Source organism: Pieris brassicae, chromosome 5 (assembly GCF_905147105.1).
Source record: "Pieris brassicae chromosome 5, ilPieBrab1.1, whole genome shotgun sequence".
NCBI classification, from domain to species: domain Eukaryota; kingdom Metazoa; phylum Arthropoda; class Insecta; order Lepidoptera; family Pieridae; genus Pieris; species Pieris brassicae.
Genome location: NC_059669.1, coordinates 12,112,126 through 12,134,895, shown reverse-complemented (window position 1 = coordinate 12,134,895; position 22,770 = coordinate 12,112,126). Strand labels below are relative to the sequence as shown.

The 22,770-nt window shown below is 31.6% G+C and overlaps 1 protein-coding gene across 2 annotated transcripts in view; it reads right to left on the bottom strand.

Annotated features, from left to right (window-relative positions):
* The window catches only part of LOC123709812 (TWiK family of potassium channels protein 18-like), a 44,671-nt gene extending 25,033 nt beyond the window's left edge, over positions 1 to 19,638 (bottom strand). For both annotated transcript variants that reach the window (XM_045661373.1, XM_045661374.1), the window contains exon 1: positions 19,493 to 19,638. The gene's annotated coding sequence lies outside the window, so the exon portion shown is untranslated. The remainder of the gene's footprint in view (positions 1 to 19,492) is intronic.
* Positions 19,639 to 22,770: the final 3,132 nt, after the last annotated feature.

Sequence of the window (22,770 nt, the reverse complement as noted above, 5' to 3'; positions counted from 1 at the left end):
CTTTTCTATAGATATGAAGACAAATAGCGACTATGTTTAACGTAGTATTTAAAACAAAGTCAGACTAAAGAGACTAGTTCACATCGTTCACCGCATCGAATGAATTGAAGTGACATTCCCACTGGTTTTTGCGAGGTACTTACTAGGACTTTTCCTACCAGCCGAGCATTGAACATCGAATTAATCCTTAAGGTACAAATCTACAGTAAGGGAATGTCAATAACATTTATTCACGTAACGTTACGATTAAAGTTAACTTTCCAAGTAATCCAAAATTAGTTCATTTATTTACAAAAATACATTATTCTTACTGTAAGCCAGTACGATAACGTCGAAAATAATAATAAATTAAATACATAATATCGCTACTGTAAACTCACTCTGTGAACATATAAAGATGTCGATAGTGTTGGAGACAGCATTCAGTAAGCGCAGTCTTTGTTAACAGGGATCTGTGCAACGGACTGGTTCTGGCCCCTGGTATCGCAAACAAACATTTAAAAGTAAATTAATGTATTTAAATGTCAGTTATTTTGTCAGTTTTTTGTTTTATTAGCTACGATCAACATCAATGTTGTTACTATAGCCATATTATAATTTATTTATTTATTAGCACGCCACTGTAGTGGGTGGATAATATATAAAATAATCGAAGTAATCATATTAACTTTATTAACTGTAAACGGTGTTGCTTTTACGGCATCTTTATCATATGTTTAGAGTGTTTTAATTATATTTTTATACATGCTACATTGAGTAACAGCGTTGCTATCTAATGTAATATGATTGAATCCTGTCTGTGCTTTTCAATGTTCGACTTATACTTCAGATGGAGAAACATGTAGCAGGGTTCCTTCCCAGGGAAGGAGCCCTGCTATATGTCTTAGATACCAAGTCAAATTGACATTAAAAGTGTTTTGAATTTTAAATTAACAATCGCCGCTCCAATATTTCCTTTAAAAGAAAGATATATCCAGATAAATATAAAAATGTTCAAGATGTGTCGAGTTTCGAAGATATAAACATGACAAAAACACATAACCGAGACGTCAGCCCGTTTCTATAAAGTACGGTCCTTTTATTTGTGTAAAGTAAGTGACGAACTTGATAGACTTCATTTTGGGAAAACGCCAAATGTGCACACTTTTATCAAAAGATTTTCTTTTTCTAGGGAACTATACGTTAAAGTTACTTGGGATTAACGGTTTGTTAAGTATTAAGTTGTGCTTCAATATAATTTTTTTGAGATAGACAATATTAGTAAAACAATATATTTATATCATTAGTATTTTGTAACGTTTATATTAATTTATAGAACGGGGCAAACGGACAGAAGCTCACCTAAAGGTAAGTAATGGACCCATGGACAGTTATTTCCAGAGAGCTTGCGAGTGCGTTGCCGGCCTTTTAACATTTGGTACGCTCTTTTCTTGATGGACCCGAAGTTGAATGGTTGGAAATACATCAATGGGAAGCTGGTTCCACACAGTGGTGGTGCGGAGGAAAAACTGCCTCAAATAATGTAGAATTTCGGATTTTACCTCGACGTCGGATGATAAAATGCAGCTGCAGGTATTAATCCGATTCCAGCTCTTCATTGAATATGGTCATTTTATATCAACAATTTATGTAACGATACAGCCTTTTACTACATTTCTACACAGTAAGAAAAATAAATATTTTATTAACAAACATCATGTTTGGTTATAAATAGCCATAAAAATGTATTTCAACTTCAAGCTTTAAAATTTAATACGTTTATTAAAACTTGTATTAAATAGAGAAATCAAGCAGTTAACAGTTCCATACAAATTAAAAACATTTAAAATTAGCATAGACGTTCAAATGAACCCGAAAGAGAGCTTGCAATAATAAAGTTAATTAAGCCTCGCGGTGGACCGTTCAGTACTTTGCCAGTGTCGCGGTACTAAAAATATATTTCAGTAATTAACATCACCTGATATTTGCATAACATTTCATCATGCGGCTTTTTTAACAATAAACCCTGACTTCAATATTTCTTGCCCATGTCTGACTAAAGATTATACATATTTGCGTAGAATTACGAGATTGAGGTAGTCTTATTCACAGAATGGAAGTTCATGAACAACTAAGTAAAATTTCCCTGTTGCTAAACACATATATAAAAAACCAGTGGCGATACCAGCCTTGGTGTAATTTTTTTGTCTTAATGGGCAAGATGTTCTATCCCTGACACATACCGTCGACTTTTCTAAGCAAAGCAAATGAGGAAATCCTCTCAAAACACTGCTCAAAAATGAAATAATTTATGTATAGTTAAACGAATTAAAAAGGACATTTGTGTGCTAACTACAAAACCTAATGTCATTTTGACAGGACGGCTTTGCGTGCTGACGACCTATCCTGATTTATTTTCTTTTCGGGTGCTTGAAGAAGACGGATATTTGATAGACCAGTTTATTAAGTTACTTTTCAAGAAGAAGACTGCAAATATTAATGTAAAATGAATATGAATTATTATAATAAGACCAGTTCCCCCTAGGAATTATAATAATATTAAGAATTTCATTAATCAAGCATCAAATATACTCTTTTAATGATGAAACTTTTGGAAAAGTACGACTTTAAAAGGCTTTATAAATATTTTTGTTACCGTTTTACCCTTAGTGGTCTTTCAGCTCAAATTAAGATGTCATTACCCTGGAAACACAGCGAGGTTGTATTCAATTAGTCAACGCTCGGTAACAGCAATGACCACGTTTTGTGTTCCGGTGGTCTGTGAAATTGTCTGAATCCCGGATTAATTGAGACAGTTAAAATAACTTACTTTGAGATACGGTTTTTAGGATTTTATGGACTTAATTGAGCAACATGCTGTTTTATTGCAAGTTGCGATAGAATAAATGAATATCTATATTATTATTTTTGGTCGCCAAATAATTTTAGGTTTTCACGGTCACATCTAGACGATCTAGACTCTAAATATAAATAATTCATTGTAATCGTGGCATGGGTAACATACCCTATACAATGGAGTTTGAACAAATGAATGAGAATTATAGAATAATTATGGACTTTCTCTAACCACAATAGAATGAAATAAAGTGTGTAATTTATACTGTTCCTCTTTCAGAAATGAAATGGTCGTGTTGACGTAATCTTTTTTGCGTTTTAAAACTGAGAAATTGACGAAATGACGTCGCATTTTAACTGTGATTGGACAACTGCATCTCTCGTCAAACACGTGATGCCACGCGACAAAAATATTATTAATTCCTACCCTCCTTGGGTAACAATCTAAGAAACTAGTTTTATTGTTTCATGTAAATCTCTTTGAAAGAAATACAAGCAATATACAGCAAATAAATAAACAGGATCGTAACATATTGCTTAGACAAGAAGCAAATATTCGTAGCACCGTCGTAGCGAAGCAACGAGAAAAATACTAGTCCTAACTCGTTGACATTATAAAAGCTAATATTGTACTTTGCAGAGCTCTTATGACATTTTTAGATAAAAACTTTTACTTGTGTGTATCTTTTTATAATTTTAAAATTAAAAATTGGTTGGCTTGGCTGAGTTGGATTAAATATCTTTGCATACTTGAATCTGGTAGGATGGTCAGAAATGTGGTTTTTGACGTTCAATAATTGAGACAGATAAGTTATTCAATTGATTATTATTAGTGAATATGGCCTGAAGAGACATCATCATTACAGAAAAGCCATTTCTTCTAGTTCATCGCGACAATTTAATGCTATATTTTCTCTAAGCTTTATTTTAAAACAGTCATTGTTTATTAATATTCCCGGGCGACTTAATAAAACATAAAAGTTTTAAATTTAATGTCTGAACGTTGCATTTAATCGCTCGATCGTAACTAAACGATTTCATTTTATGAAGTTTATAATGGAGCAGCAATTTATATTCTTGTTTCATCCACGGTTTTCTTACAAAATTATAAGATTATTGTTTTTCTGATAAAATATAATGAAAGATACACCATAGACTATATATTTATATGCATCTATCTGGTAGGTAATACACAATCTTATCTCGTTAAGATTATTAAATTAAGTTTAAAAAATTTAACAAAAACGAGCTCTTCTTCTTTGAACAGTTCTTTTATAAATAATTTCGAAACTGGATTTTAGCTTGTTCTGCCAGGTCATTCCAATATTGCGTTTAAATAAAAAATAACGTTTCCATTGTAAAAAGCGATGTAGGTTTCCAACCTTTTAAACTATAAACCACTACAACTAGTAAAATATTTATAAAAGAAATGTGGAAAAAATAAGAACTAGTTTTTTTAAATCTTCATATCTAGTCAGTAGTACTATTGAACTTATTGAATTCTTCAAATAAGACATAAATGACTACCTTTATTTGTTGTACAGTTATAAAATATTGTATTCAAATTATAGCGTATTATATCACTTAAGTCAACAATTCTCATAAATTAAAACATTAAAGTGAAAACGAATATAATATAATAATAACGTAAATAAAAAATGCGCCGCATCGCGCTCAAATAAAATAACAAAAATTTAGTACATTTATAAAACAAAAGAATGCGGAGTAATTATATGCTCTCGGCATATGCATAATGAAACCGTCACAGTGTCACTCTTTAAAACTATACATCGTTCTGCGAAACATTCCACAGGCACATTACTGCAATTTATAACAAATTAAGCCAGGAACGCATTAGATTTTAGGGCAAGCCCTATGTGTTCCTGGCTAATATCTTGATATTAGGAAATAATCATAGCTATTTTTTGCATTCCAAAATTAAAGAATAAAAATGAAGTACTCATCATAAGGCGAATATATATCTACGTCTGACTTTTAGGTCGTTTTTCTTTAAAGGTAATCTTTCATTTCCTGACACACGTAATCATAAATTTATTCTTATAAGAACATGCCAGTGCATGCATGTGCGCTCCTGTAGTTTAGTTTAGTAATTGTTAGTTTAGTAGTTTTCCTCCGCCGTACGAGCAAGTTTTGGCTTGCGCGCATAGAATAAAATCCATTGTTGCAAAATCATTCTCACCGCCGCTTAATTAACGTTTATATAAAAGAATCGTAACAAATATTAGAGAATAAAAATTAAAACAATTATCTTATCTATGAAATAATGCTTCGTTATAACTATTTTTTGCCTCTTCGTTATAATAGAATGCAATTTGGTACGAACTATTCAAAAACCGTTTCATAAACTTTATTTCCGCCAAAATAGATTGTGTCGACAAAATGTACTAAAGCACATTTATGATCATCGTAAAAGTTTTATGGTGGAATTGTAAGATGGACTCATTTCCTCGCTTCGTGTCGGCTCTTTAGTATCCGAGTGTCTGAATATCACTTTTATTATGAGATTACATATATATAAATAACATAAATTTCTTTTTTTTAATCAAATTATTTAAATAATACAATGTATTTATAATATAATAACTATAAGTGACTTTAATATAGGGCAGAGTAATCTTCAAATATAGTGATTAGTTAAAAATAATTTGTGTTCACGAGTACATTCCTGTCAAATAAAAATTTGATTTTCAAGTTTTAATAATACATAAACATACAGATTTGTGATAAATTTTGGTTAAGCGGCTTAGTTTTGGAATGGTGGACAACGAGGTGAGATGAAAGGCTGGTGACCTGTTATCACAGGACTTCTATCGCCCTATTCTAGGTACCAGCCTCTCACAAAGATGGGCAATACCTGCAGAATGTTGACCTATTGAGCAATATTATGAAGAGTAATTTTGTACACAGAATTCAGCTACAGTAAAACTAAAGAAAAAAACGGAAATTGATTCGTACATGACATACGTAACTCAGTTTATGTGAATTTAAGGGCTTAATGAAAACACTCCAAGAATTATTCAACATTAACTACAGTTAGATACATCATAAACACCCGACGTCACCTACTGTTACTAGTTTATGATAACCGATAAATATACGATATATTCCTTTGAGAAACTTTCAGAGAACATCGAATCAAAATATTTTCGATCAATTTGTTTTTCTAAATAAGTCAAGTCAACAAGTTGCTTTTCTTTGAAACGAGTAACCCGACTCTATCAATTAATTTTATTTATTCGGTCGGACCGTGGAATCCGATACAACAATTAATTAGAAAGTATACCTTACAAACTTTAACCTTTTCTCATTTTATTTCGCTTTTGTATAAAATAGATTTATGTTTGACGTAGGTCGAATAACGAGTACAATCTTTTGATATTATTATTTATCAGTCCGTTTTCAGAATTCAGTTCATGTGTAAAGGTTGCGCATTTTTTAACGTAAACCTTTGTCTGAAGTTACCATGAACTAACTGATCATTTAGGAGATCCTAAATCAAAAAAAATAATTTTACTTGGAAATAAGTTTTTTTAATAATTCCAAAGGCTTTAACAGACACATTGCTGCGAAACAACGAAGAAGCTAAAAACATTGTTTGTGAATTAATATATATTAAATGTAAACTACGTTAGCTGAGATATAATTTCTTTACAAATTTATTCTGGGATAAAGACTTCATTTTTGAATAAAGACTGTTTTATGGATTCAGAAATATACCAGGCGGTATATTTCTGAATCGTTTGTTTTATAAAAATTGTTTTATACCAATATATGGTATAAAACAATAACTTATGCCTCTCCAGACAAATTGAATTACCCAAAACAGATAATCCGATGGTGCTACTACATACACAGGAGAAGTATCAGGAACATTTCTGCTTATATTTTATTAATATTTTTATAGGCAGGTAGACAGTTGCGCCTTATACGATTTTTAAGTTTCCTCGCGATGTTAACATTTAATTTGTACCTCGTAAAAAATAAATCAGTGGCGCTACAACCTTTTTAGGTCTGGGCCTCAGATCTGCTTCCTTGACACGTGTCGTCGACTTTTTAGGTCTAACTCAAGCCGGTTTCCTCACGATGTTTCCCTCACCGTTTGAGCGAGTGTTAAATGCGCATATAGTCAGAAAGTCTATAGGTGCTCAGCCGGTGATTGAACCTAAGACGTCAGGGATGAGAGTCGCACGTTGAAGCCACTAGGCCAATACTACTCTTTGTGTATAAATGTACGTCATTGTTACTTATATTTGACCTTTTTCAATACTTCAGTGAATAAATCTAATCACTTAGCAATGAAACCGCGAAAGTGCGTTTTGCAACACGAGAATTCACTTTGCTTGGCAACGTAGCTCCCGCATACTGACAAACCACTGCGAATGCCGCGGTCGCAGTAAATTTAACCTCGAATATTGTTATTTACTGCGAAAACACATTATCTATAGGGCCATGGATAGTAAATTATTGTAATATTGCTGTGACTAGATGTCTAGTGAGTAAGTAAGTAATTGTATAGTATACGCTTATAACATTTACATAACATAATAATTAACTAATTATTTTTTTAAACATGTCAAAATCTCAGCGAGCTCCCAAAATTCTGATTAAATATTAAAAAAACATAGTTTTTATTCTAACACAGATCTGATATTTTTACTCTCCAATATTAAATTCTCACCGAATACATTTCAAAAACAAACTTTCCCAACTCTAATGAAGAGGCCCTTTGTTTGATGTTTTTTTGGTAATTTTTTTTCTTTTGCAATTAAAATTTGCTTAATCCCAGATTCCCGAGGGTCTTTATGGAATTATTATATAAAGGTATTCATTAGAGGCTTAGTATATTAATCAAGGGGGTCGTCGTTGGGGAAGTTGCATTTCTGTTTGCCCATGTCATTTCTACATTATCTCTTAAGTTGCGAGATTTTTCTTTTCAAACAATTAACAATCACTTAAGCAGTGTTAAGTATATCGTAGCATATGCAGCCATGACAATTGACGGAACTCGAAATGTCCCAGTCAATAAATTTGACCGCATTACAAATATCAAATGCAGATACTCGTCTACCTCGTGGCCCATTGGCTCCCTACACATTATATATAACGATAATAATTATATATAGCGATAGACGCTTCCGTAGTGATAATCTATATCGAATAAACAAAAAATATGAACAGAACGGCCAAGTCTTTCCTTTGAGCCTATGTTCATATATGATTAAACGTAATTGACAAAAAGAAGCAAAAGTGTATATTACATTCAAAGATTTCTTTTTGCAATAAGAAAAAGCAAGGCCACAAAGAGTGATAATTTCTTAATTACATTAATATAATCATCCGCTTGGACAAACATATTTTGCGGTTAATTTAAAATTGTAAGAAGTTAGTAATTTCCCTGAGGGCGGACGAATAATAAGGCAGTGCGGCTGACAGAGCCATTAGCTGCAGTGGTAATCAATGTTTGCGTCGACACTGCATTTTTAACCGAATGCAAAATTAAAAAATGTTTATTGAGCCTCACCTGATGGAATTCCATGATATGATTCGTAGCTTTTGTAGCAAATTTAATATATTACTATGTATGTATATAATCATCTCACACATTCTGAATTAGTATTTATGCTGACACCTGTGCCGGTCTATTACTAATTAGTAGTCCTCAGCTATTTTGCAACATCAGCGCTACAGATTATGCTAGAAATTCAACCAAACTGAGATTACCTTGTAATAAGCATCGCGGATTAATAACGTGTACGTAGGTAACGTACTCCGAATCCTGCGAAAGAAGTGGAATCTCCAAGCAGTAGTTTACTAAAGATTCACATATTAATAGTATTGTCTTTTGTTAAAATAGCTTTTACACATTAAGAAAAACACTTTTTGAACCGATTAAAGCTATGTATTATTATTAAAAACTTATAATTATTTACATAATTCTAAATTCTAATTTTTTCCGACGTTTCGCGTGCTTTTCAGCGTGCATGGTCACGGTGACGGGTGGTAAAAAGTATCACAGCTGCATAGAAAGTTGTTTTAACTGCATTAATAAAATTTAGAATTATGTAAATAATTATAAGTTTTTAATAATAATACATAGCTTTAATCCGTTCAAAACGTGTTTTTCTTCACATATTAAATCACACATTTATTAAAACTTTGACATATTTTCTATTTGTTTATATAAATAAAAAAACCGATGAACTTCTTACTCTTAGAAGTCAATAATAAAATGAAATAATATATTTCCACGATGAACCATTCCTCAGGGACGTCTGCAATCTGTTTGGTTCATTCCACTTACGTCAGCTGGAAAGACAATCACAATTTAACGAACCGTTTTTTGTTTTCTTTGATCGTGTTCTTTCCGATTCCATTAATATCAATTAAATAGTATAGTCTTCATACCACTACACTAAATAATTGGTTTACATTTGAACTTGAATCCATTTATGGGTTTATTTAGATACTTATTGATTATAAAATTTGTATAGCCGGGTGTTGGATTTTGATAAAAGACATTTATGTATTACTTTTCCTGTCCCTTATTTGTGTTTATGTAGATTAAATAAATAAAATGTCAGCTCAATATTTTTCAAGCCTTCAAAGCCCCTAGGCATATCACCGGCCAAGGGGACAAGGGATATCACTGACAAGATAATTAAGAGGCGCAGTCACGATATCCAGTCTTCCCTCGAGTTAAAGTCCACCAAAAGCACAAATATGTGATGGTTTTCGCTCTGAATCAAACTCAGAGTCAGAAATCTCGCCCTCAAATAAGAGCTTAAAAACATATTGTAAATTATATTTATTTCTAAATAACTTCTAACAAAATATAAAATATAGTGTTGTGGTATTTTGATTGATAAAACAAAAACACGTTTACTCTCGTTAGTCTTTTTATAATTAAAAATATCGATATTTTTATTAAAAATATCCAAAAGCCTTTATCAAAACACTGTGAAATGTAAAGCCGTAGAAAGCATTGTTAACGACTGTGTGAGTTAAACAATTAACGAGGTTCATTCTGACCGCTCCTCGTAATTGTGTGTGACCAGACCCTTTCACAAAATATACCCTTTAAGATAGACGATCAAAAGTATTTTATATTATAATTTTTATATATAATAAACACAGTTTCAATTAAATTCTCGATAATTTGTATAAAAAAATAATTAACAAAAAAGATGGTTGGATTTAAAAAAAAACTAAATAATACACGATATTTTTTATAAATAGTATAATATAGTTATATGGATATATAGAACACACTGTTCTTAGTGTCTGCCGTCTCAGCCATTCATTGTTAAAAATCACCAAACTAATATGAGACATTATACGGCGAATACATAGATATCAAACATTTACATATACTTTTATACAATACTTTGATAATACGTAATAAAAATTCATGTCGAAGCATTTCTTTTGGCCTATTTGGTATTAGTTTCGGCCACTTTCAATCAGTCGACAATATTGAAAATCTTTATAAACTGAGCGAAGGCAGTTACGCTCAAAACAAAGCTCTCGCTAAAATCTTTTATTTTCAAAAAAGACGCTCACCGTCCATTCATTTTAGCTCGGTATAAAATGCCTGGAAACCGGAGTTTAGCATTTACGTTACGATAAAAGGCTGGTTAGGCTTCCATTCGTATTTAAAAGCTGTAAGATTTGTTGGCTGTCCTAATTCTTTCAAACAGACTTTTTAATATACGGTTTATATATGTAGTTGACTGAAGCTTAAAAACCTAAATATAACGTAAAGGTTGTTATCATATATATATATATAACATAAAACCTTTTGCTAACATAAATATTTTTTTTAATAACATACCGAGGACGGTATGGTCTTTCCGACCAAGGAACTTTACGTGTTATTAGGATTCAATAATTATTTCGCAAATGCCTTAATAAAACTAAAAACATACCAATTGTTAAGTCTGTCTTAAAAGAGGACCGCTCAAGCAATGTGGACACCAACACTGAAATTATACAGTCCCTTATGCAATGCTTACTTGGGCACACAAGGAACAACATTATTAAACAACTATTTATTAAAGTTTCTCTACTAGAATTAATTAACACAATTTCTTTAAAATAAATTCATACCAGGCATGATAATTACGACATTACAAAGTGCTACTGGACGAGATATACCCTAATATCTTAGTGTATTTTTCAGAAACAACATAATTCAGTTGTTTGTCTTCGTCATCTTGAATGCTTCTTATATATTATATATCGAAAAAGATATCCATGTATTTTTGACTTATTTCTAAATTTTAAATATATATTTTACTAATTAAAATTAACAGAAGCCTGGGCGTCATTCCAGTGACATTTAAGACAGTTAATCACCACTAGACTCGTTGTCGGGTAGGTGACGTCGCTTTCAAGCCTAATTAAACGCGTAAGATTCATGACAGCAATATGTTTGTTTAAGAAAGAAGAAACTTTTATTGAATTAGAGCTATGCCGGATTAATATGATATCAATGAAACTTTTAATGACAGTCAAATAAATTGTGTTTACACATTGTTTAGTGTTGAGACTCCCTAAAAACCTTAATGACGTCATGCAATGAAAAACACAATATTGTAGCAGTTCTTTCAATAATTAACGCGCTAATTTCAAACTGAGTCGTGTCATATCGCCAATGCATCGAGATGTTGGAAGAGTTCAAACCAGTGGTACTTAAAACCAAATTAGGTGAGACGCGTTAACCCAATGTAGCTTCTAGAGACTTAACCTATTTTTATATTACTTTTAAAGTCAAAGTCAGTCCGATTTTCTAATGTAGCTACAATTTCTTAAAAAACAAATGAGTTAATAATATTGGAATAACAGATGAAATCAATGGTACAACGTCAAAGCTACAATAATTTGGCTCAGATGTAGTGGCGATTATGCTAATATAACTTTGCCAGGGTAAACTAAATTCTTGTTAAGTTCTAAGACGAACTATACACGTAGCGTTTATACTAAAAATAACTGTGTATGCGTTCTATTGTAACATAAAAATATATTTTTGAAAAATAGATAGTAGCCGATTTTCAGACTTACTGAGTATTCATTAAAAAAAAATAAGCATCGGTTGAACCGTTTCGGAAGAGTATGGGAACGAACATTGTGACACGAGAATTTTATACATATAGAGATTATTATATTTTATAGATATGCAGCGAAACTATACCTTTGTCTTACTTTTTCTTTACTACTACTTTTTTAAATACAATATACTAGAGACTATAGACTTTTATAATAATAACTATAACAGCGGTAAAGGCAGATACAAACTATCAATGAAAAAACCTCATGAGTCCTTTAAATGCAAAGTCGTAACAAGCCTAACTCAGAAACTGTACCATAACTCGGTTACAACTCATCGCTTTAAGTTGGGCTATTGTCTGAGGAACATAATGTTCCTTATATTATGTTAGTGATGATGTAATTACCAATATTTGCAATGTCATATGGGTAATGAAGTGTAGAGGTCATACCCCGAAGAGTCTTGACCTTCGATTCAACATTTTCATCTTCATAAGACCCTGGTTAGCCTTATTCGATTATCCTATGCAAATACGGAACGTTTGGTACTTTATATCTATAACCTACAGAGATTCGTAGGCCTTGTTCCTGTGTACGTGGGTGTAAAGGGAAAATCATGCCTGTGGTTTCAGGTTGGATTCTCTAACGCAGCGCATAATATAATTATATTTGTAAATATACCTTTTGGATATAATGTCTAAGTGTGAGTGCTCTTTCAAGGCCTATAGAGAGGACTTGTCACCAGCTAAAACGGTTTTTGGTATATCTTGAATGGCATAAAAAATAATAAATAAATAAGTTGTTTTATTATAAATAGTAGGATTCTAAATTCTAGGATTTGTGACAGTCATCAAAAGTGCTTATCTGATGTCTATTGTTTAATTATGTCATTGTTATACCGATGTTTGTTTTTATGTTTACTACATTCGTTATAGCTATTGTGTTAATATTCTTTTGTTTCAATGAGATTGGAGTTCATTATTTGCCTCAAATAGAACAAACAAATAGGCAAACAATTGGTTTATATTATTGTCATTTTGCTAGTAATTCACATGTTAAATACGTTATAAGTAAGTCTAATTTAAATTAAATAAAAAATTCAGATGCGCTACAACCTTTTTCGGTCTGGTAATATGGTCTTATAGGTAAGATCACCTGATCTGCCTCCGCATACCGTCAACTATTTGGCTCTAAGGCGTGCCAGATTCCTCTCGATGTTTTCCTTTACCGTACGAGCGAGTGTTAAATATACATTGAAAAAGATAGTCAGTGCACAGCCGGGGATGGAACCTACGACCTCATGGCCCATCCACGCACGCTAATTTGTAATTTTTCAAAACAGCCTTTTTAATATGCCTACTTGAAATTAATAATTTGACTTGACTTGAATCCACTAGACCAACAATGCTCTCGAATTTAAACATACTAGAGCGTTTTTATTATATTAATAGAATTTGTATTCGGTAGAAAAATTCATGGCACAATTAAATTTCGTAGAACTACTACATTACTGCGTAGCATCAAGCTACAACAATTAATTCGTTTGTCAGCTATGTATTTTTGTGGGTTTAACTTTTTTTCCAATGTATATACAAACTTATTTAGTTCAGTCACGTCAGTTCATATATTATCCATAAACAATGATTGTAAATTCCTAATATATATTGACGCAAATTTAGTACCGCGATCACGACCTATAAAAAAACAGATAGATAATTAAACCCTTCTGCGTTTTTAGTATATTAGACAAAAGGCATACGAAGATGAACTCATAACCTAAAGGTCATATTAATAATCCAATATTGACTTTGCAACGACGAGCAATAACTGCGAAGCCTATTTCGTATTGAAACTTGCTTTCTTATGACTTCTAATCGAATATTGTTTATCAAACATATTAAAATTATTCCGAGTGTAATTCCACATAAGCCTACTTTTTTATTAAACAGATTAGATCTTTAAAGATCTGAACTTTTAAATATAAAAATACGTTTTTTCTTATGACGGTTAACTAAAAGTTGCATCATATCATATAGAAGGATAACCTTACGGTCTAAACCAGTGTTTCAGGACCTATTTCGTGCCATGCTTTTCTAAAATTGTTATGTAACATACATAATTTTTATTATCAAAAAAATATTGTTAACTTAAGAAACTTAAAGAATAAGTTTGAATAACTCATGAGGAAATTGTAAACGAAACACAGTAAGTAAATAGTCAACCCATATAATATAAAACTGAAATTCCAAATAATTTAAATAAAGATTTTTCTACACGTTGTGTTATATCGGGCTGATTTCAATTGCCATCCTTAACAATCAAATTGACCCCTGTGGGGCATGGGACCCACGTTGGTAAACACTAATCTACACCAAAGTCATCGGGTGCATGACAGTCAGTCAACTTTACTTTAGTCCGGCCGTACAATCACCACCACCAATTTGGGGCGTTAAAACACCAGTATGATGTATATTATTAGAGTTCTAACAATCTGTAGCTGATGACAGAAATGTGTAAAACATGAGTCTATGTTTTTAAATTCAGTGTAACAATTAAAAAACATATAAAAATTGTATTATTACAATGTCATAGGTACATTGTAATAAATAAAATATAAATTATAAAATTCAAAGATTTCGTTCCTAGTATCGATTAACGTCGCAATTCTAAAAGTCACAATGAATGAAAAATGATGCTTCATGAATGTCGGCGAATAATTCAAAGTTCATAGAATTCCTGTACATTAATTTTACATTATGCATTTCTACGTGGAAAAATATAAACTTTGCTGCTTTTAATGCATACTGGTTTCTACAAAACTTATATTTCATAACTATGCTCATGTGTTTCTTAGGTGAATTGTCAAATTGGGAAAGTTAATGTCAAAACGCCATCAATTCCGGTAATCCATACAAAATTATCAAAAACTTCTTCTGAATAAAAAAAAATTATGTGTCATTTGTTCGATGACCAGCTATGTACCAATGCTTCAACCAATCTTTAAAGTTAACACAAGTGCATTTCAGGCACAGAAGAAATAATTAATCTAATAATTTTAATTAACTAAATTATAATTATGTCTGTGTGGCCCGGACAAACATCAATACAATTCTTAATAAGACGTTTTGGTATTGTCAATGACTTGGAGGCCATTCTATATTTATGCCTGTATCACAATCATGCTAAATACAATTTTGCATAAATTTTGAATTTGAAATTATAGAGCTGTCCTGACCAAACTGTCCAGAATTACGTGCTTTATGATGATAGGTAGCTCGCAGACAACTTAGGCAAGATTTTGTTTGATTTGTTGACAATATTTTTAAATATATATGTAATTAAACGAGTTTTAATGACGTAAAATAACTGTGTTGGCCTAGTGGCTTCAGCATGTGACTCTCATCCCTGAGGTCGTAGGTTCGATATCCGGCTGTTCACCAATGGACTTTCGTTTCATGTGCGCATTTATTATTCGGTCGAACGGTGAAGGCAAACATCGTAAGGAAACCTAATTGCCTATTAGATTGACAAATGATTATAAAACATATACAGAATTCTGAGTCCACACCTAAATAGGTTGCAGCGCCACTGATTTATATATATTTTTTTATTATGTAAAGTTTAGAAACCCATTAAAATGGATTACTTTGGAAATAGCATTCTGAAAGATTTTGTAAACAGCTAATATGTTATTAAGTGTTTATTAGACAATAAAGATATATTAGAAAATATAAACGCGAAATTTAATAAGTTTTCCATGTCAAACATAAGCTTACAAAGCTCGTCTTCGAAGCCGTATGCTCTTTCAATATCCATTGACCGCTAAGCCAGAATACTTTATCATGACGACACATCGATCCGTCAGTGACAATGTACGCCATTCTTAAGGTATTAAATTTACATTTACATTGAGAAAAGCTATCAATCAAAGAGAAGAATACGACACATTCGATGACATTTTAATAGCAGTATTACGGCATACAAAGGCAATAGTTTCAAATATGTGTTCAGACTGCAATTATTAATCATTTGTAGACCACGATTGACTCACAAATTATAAACATAGTTTTACACTGACACTTTGCAAAGCGAACTTTAAGAGTCAAAGTAAATATTGTGGATACCAACGTCTGAAGAAGTTCGTCGTATAGGTGATTAAAATATACTATTAGGACAATCATTTCTGTGGAGGTATACTCAGCTACAGTGTGATGAGGACAGTCTGGTGATGGAAGAAGATCGGTGATAAAAAAAAACTTGATAAAGAACTTGCAAGAATTTCTATCGTCCATTGATATTTAATGCATATTATTTTTAAATCAATATATTGACAGAACATTTGCAAGATTACAAATTATGTGCTGTATTTTGAACACGGCAAATGGTTCATTTAGCGCAACAAAGCTTTGCGCGAAAAAGGAATTTTAAAGGCGAATGGAACTAGGTTACAAATATAATATTTTGTTTGTGAATATTATGTGTGTGTTAAAGTTTAATCTAAAAACTAATTAATTTAATATTCTATTTGTATAAAATTGAAGACATACGTTTGCATGATTGTTTAAATCACAGTTAAATATTAATTTAAATTATTTTTATATTAAAGCCACATTTACATATATTAATTTAACTATAAATATATTCATGTCATGCTTTTCTTTAAAAACAAATTCACTTTATAGATGAAAAACAGGAAATTTTCTCGCAAAATTGAAACAGTACGAAGCGTATTTAGGTTAAATAAATAGAACGAAACCACGCTAAGTAAACTTTAATAGTATTTAAATAAATCTTCTAAATTAAATGGTAAGTAGGAAGAATTGTGGAATGCTTTTACCGAAGGCGGTTGAACTTAATTAATTGGTGTATTAAAATTTCTGTGACATTTATTAGGTAGGCTGTTATGAACTTGATGCGAGAGTATTGTAGTTCCAACCCATTTATTCTTTAAAACCAAATCGGTCTACCAAATATGAAATAACACTTATAATACATCGTAGATGATCAGCAAGGATTAGTGCTAACTAATTTTATTCTGGAGCCACAGATGGCTCTGGCAAAATCTTACGGTATTTTCTAATAAACTCTATATCATATCAAAGTCACCTGGTCTGGTTATATGAAATTGGATATTTGTATAAAAATTAAGTTTTTCCTTTATTTCAGCTAATGAAAGTTCTATTTTATAAGTATGATTAGGCATCTATTTAATTTTGCCATTTGCATGGATGTTTATTTATCCGTTTACTGTAGAAGTCTGCCAGACGAGACGCGATGAAGTCAACGAAAGCGTTTTGTATGTCTTTCGGGTGTATAACATTTTCCACTTAAATTTATATATATAGATAATGGAGAACTTCCAGCTATAGGTCTTGTTGCTTTGCGATAGTCTGTCGTAAAGATTGTGCTCACACGTTGACGTGGAGAAGCTATGGGGAAGAGCGATTGCAATTCTTAGCAGTAATTGCCGTCACTGAGGTGCCGGTATAATGTATTAAAGCCCGGCACTGGATATAATGTATAATAAAATCATTTCTTCAGGTAAGTCAGGTATCAGTCAGGACGTGACTTTATTTTTTTTATTTAACTAGGTATGTAGCTAGAAAATACCCAAATATTCCCAAGAAATTAGCTACCTTAAACCTTGATGAAATATAGATGTGCACATATTTTATAATACAAAACCTACTGACTGCTATTAATTTTTACCAGACAGTAACCATGACCTGAGTTTGACTTGGTGATCTTTATGCAAAATAAGAGAAACAGATTACATTATCTTCTTAAAAAAGAAATTATAATTTTTACGCATTCCTACAATATCGCACGTAGATCTTTTAGATAGTTAAAAAGTTTGAATCCTGAATTGTTCCCAAACTCGTTCAGATAAAGCATGAATAACAAATGGTTATATCCGACGTAACAGCCATTCTGAATTCGCATACGAACCCAGGCGGCGATAAATTACTATAGGTACATTCATAGATACGTGAATTTATCTAGATCATTAGGTATAGCCATGGTTGCTTCACTTTATAACTCACTCACATGATAACTTTTTTAAAAATGTAAAGATAGATAGTGTAGCTTCATTCCGATTATCATATAGCCCAGGGTGAATTTTAGGTGGTAGGTATTAAATAGTTTCAGCCATATAATGCGCAGAGGCGATAAGAACTTGGAAAAACTGATCGTGGTTGATAACACAGAAGGCAAAAGATCACGTGGCCGTTCACCAACCAGATGGACCGATCGAGTGAAAGACTTTTCGTCCTCAAAACTGTACACTGGTATAAGAGAGGCGGAGAGGCAGAACAGTAACCGGTGGAAACAGATAGTCCGCTAGAGATGCTTTGTTGCTGACCACAACGCTCGAGATTAAAGACAGAGAGATTTAATAGTACCCAAGTAATAACTGAAGAAATAATGACCCATGAATGATGATATCACATCACGCACAAGAATTTTCTCTCTATGCGCAATATCTTTCTCATTTTCTTATTATATTAATTAACAACTTGAATTATGAGTAAATGAATAAACGAATCCTTTACAGATAAATTAAATGTTGATAAAATTGACTATGTTTTAATTACCGTGAAAAGACACTTAAATTAACATGAAACGAATACATTGCATTTTTCATTAACAAAATCAAGTTTCATCTAAAATTATTGAAAATTGACGTTGAATTTAGTTGTAAATAACTTTAAATGTTCCTATGTAAATAATACTAATTGTTTTTATGAAACACTGGTTACTAAACTCTCTTTTTCTTTTAAATTATAAACGAGGATTACAAAGCGAAAAATAAATAAAATTATTAACAAAAACAACCTCATTGAAATAATAATGAAAACTGTATAGAAATTAATGGGAGTCAGTAATGGTTTTGTATTGTAAAAAATAAATATCTATATTTCATTAAAGTTTTATAGCAGCTCTTTTCTTGGAAATATTTTGCGTTTTTTCTAGCTACCTAGTTAAATAAAAACAAGAAAGTCATGTCATACCTGACTGATCTGAATAAATGGTTTTATTAATATACATGATACCCAAGATTTAAGATACTCACATTTTTGATTTTGACAAGTTTGATATTGACAAATAACTATATAATAATAAATAATATGGAAGTCCATTGAAAATTGTAGCTACAAAACGCAATGAGTTGCTGGAATTTACTAGAACGATGTTTGTGACATAAGTATTTTATAATAATACTATATACTTTAACATATTATATTATTTAAAGTCGTTATATATCAAATTTTACCCTTGCTGACAAAGTTAATTACATTTATATCCGAGTAATTATTAATTATATAGCCTAAAGTACCGTAGCTTACCTTTCTTTCTCCACAAAGCCAGCCAAGCAACTTCGCTTCTTTTATTATTAGCATTGACGGTTTATAATAAATAATTATTAATAGTACACTTATACAAAAATTTTGAAAAAGACAAATAATATTACGTGTGCGTTGTATTTAATTACGATGCTAACACATAACAACGTAACGTAGTGTAGCTGTGTACTTTGAAATATTGTTCTTTTTTAAGTAGTACTAAAAGTAAAGAAAACTTTACTTACAAGTGCGGTCAAAATGTAATCACATCACAAATTCGGCACAATTCATCACATAAAAAATTAACACGCAGCCTCACATTATAAATACACTTATTGTGTTTTATTTAAATATTCATTCACAGAAACGCGCGTGAAATATTGAATCAAGAACAGACGTACGTCCTGACCAGTATCTTAATGAATACTGACTTCCAGTACTGGTCTACGTTGCACGAGGTGTGCATGCGCGCGCATTTACATCTACCCTATTGCCCTTTGAAATCATCTGCCCTCAAATTAACCCACTATAGACACTTTAAATTAAGACGTCACTACTCAATCAATGGAAGCTGTATGGGTTTTCTGTAAGATTGAGCAAGATTAATAATAAGCGGAACACAGCCTCCATTATTTACTTATTATATCAAATATTTTCAAGGCTGAAAACGTGTGTATTTTAATCCCCGGACGTGTAATTCAATATATTTATTTGTGTGTTATCAACCAGTATAACAGTGAAGGATTTCCATTACGAAACCAGCATAAAATAGAACCAAAAGTTCGATCTTAAAAAAGTGTACTAATTTTCTTCAAACGAATTTATTGTAAGGAAAACATGACAGTGTTAATTACATTATACATTTGTACACTAAGTACATTTTTTATATACTTATTACATATTTCAGCGGATTGATACAGAATAATTAATGCCTCGAAATATTACTGTTATCTTAAATGCTGCATTAATTTTCATTTAAATCATTTGTAAAAAATATGCCTGAAATTACTCAAGGTCTCACACAATAATTCTAAGTTGTTCCTCGTTTTACTCGACGTAGAACGTACAGGATATTGCAAACACCAGCAACAATTTTCTCGTTTTAAGAGAAACAGCTAATAGCTATCATTAGCCATTCTTCAGTCGTGATTAAGCAGAAAAATTTCTTTTACATTCTGTTATTACTGTAGGATTGGGAACAAAATTAATAGTCATTGCTGTTTCTCCCGCGGTGTTGGGACATAAAAGAGTTATTTTCTGATTATGATATTTCTAATTGAAACAACTTTTTTAAATTACAATCAAGATACGTACCCTACGTTGTATACGTACAAAACCAAGTTCTAATCAAGGAAAGTTGCATATTTCCCAACTATTGAATTTTCACTTAACTTCTACTGTTTGGAGACCGTTTGTTTGAACTTTTTTTTATTTCAGTCAACAATAATTATCGTATTGTGAATTACGCTTACCTACCGCTGAGTATTCAATTTTGTGAAAATGGTGACCACAAAGGTGTCTGTACTAGTCCTATGTTATGAACAGTGCAGTACAGTCAGTTAGGTCCTTAAACTGGGTGAAGAGTAAATACCATGTAGTTCGAACTTCTTGAAATGCGCGTGGATTATACGTGCGTAGTACAGCGTGGTACATCAATCACCAATATGCATGTCATTGTGCCAAAGACCTTGAGAGATCCTCGTGACCCTCAGACAATGTGTAAGCATAATACTTCCGGGGTTTTGTTCCCTTTCCTGGATATCTGACTATCAGGCAAAATTATATTTATGGATCAACATTTGTTAATTTACAAAAATACATACATTATCCTTGCCGACATGTACCTATGTATTTCTGTTCTTGTTTTCTTAAACAAATAATCACCGAGAGAAATGTATAATTATCTCTATAATATTAGTATATGTAACTATATATCTTGATACAAATATAAGTTTACATAAAATGCGGATAAGGGTGAATACTCCCTCTACTCATATTTATTTATTCATGTTTACCGCATCATACATAATACTATATTTAAAGTTTATGTTTCAAGCTATCTTTACTAAAAATTATGAAAATTTTGGTAAACATAAAGAACGAACAAAAGAAAAATAACTTTATTATACACAATATACAGGATATTTAGGTAATGTAAAGAGCACTGGCCCCCACACTAGAATTCCCTGTGTTGTGGGCAGCCAGTCTCTTCCTTTTCACATATAAACTGTTTTTATCTTTATGATATCTACATAACACAAATTTAAACTATTTTTACACAGTAAGAATATTTTCTGTATCAGCATAGTACAGATTGATAGGATATTATTTGAAAATGTTAGTAAGTGTGTGTATGTAAGTGATGAAATTTTAGTAATCATTTTATTTTTAAGGAAGTGGTTGAAGATAATGGGCCTCGGAAGGAGAAAAAGCGTTCGGCGTAAGTGCGTTTTTTTGGTTGCTTATATATAGGTTTGCGTTGTGTTTGATGAGGTGTGTCGGGTGTCTTCAAAAAAGACTGCATATTGCTGTTAGGTATAATTGTCTAACAGTTGAAAGCGTTTATTGTACAATTTTGAGTAATACAATAAAAATATTTAAACATAAAAATAATAGTATTTTTTTCTAAACCAAAAAAAATACCAGCAAAACAGTAGAATAGGTATGAGATTGGCACTTAACAATGCTATCTTTAAAATTGATCAGCCCACTACCGAATATATCCAGCTCCGCATATTGTTGAATACTTTTTGCAGAGGGAATTTGGAAAAGTCTGCTGATTTTAAACCTTGGGACTGAATACGGGACAACAGTGTTAATGTCCAGTAAGACGTTACGATATTTAGCAATTTGTATAAGGTATTAAAGAGTTTTGAGAGTTCATAACCCCCTAAACGTATAATCAGTTTGGTGTTTTTCATAACAGCTTGCAAACCTCAAAGTAGCTTAGCCTTTCTAACATTAATATAATAATTGAATGTAATCGCAATACGAAAATCTCTTCAGCTATACGGTTATATTAAACTGTTATGGTTAGTAGGTACTGTTAATTCTTAACCACTCACAACTATGATTTAAAGTCGAGATACAAAAAAAATCTAATTAGATGCAAAAATTCTCTTATGTAAGTTTGTAATTTTATATAGTTTAGCGTATTTGCACACGTTGCCTCTTACTTAAGAACTTACAGTACAAACTTTCACATACTAATTACTTCGACGTAGGTGCTTTATGCGGGAAATGTGAGAAAACATCCTATGTTGCAGCGCCATCTAGTGGCTGGTCCTTAAAATTTATAGGTCTTATAAATTTTCGATATTTCTTTAATCAATTATTAGATGTATTTAATAGTGCTTTGTTCCATACTTGACGCTAATTCTCTGAAAATAATACCTTTCGTTTTGCCTAGGACCTGGAATACTAACGTTATCGTTGAAATTAGATCGTTACACAGACTATAAAATCTGAATAAAATATTTATTGCTCATTGTCAAAATGATCATTTTTACAGCCCTTAACATAC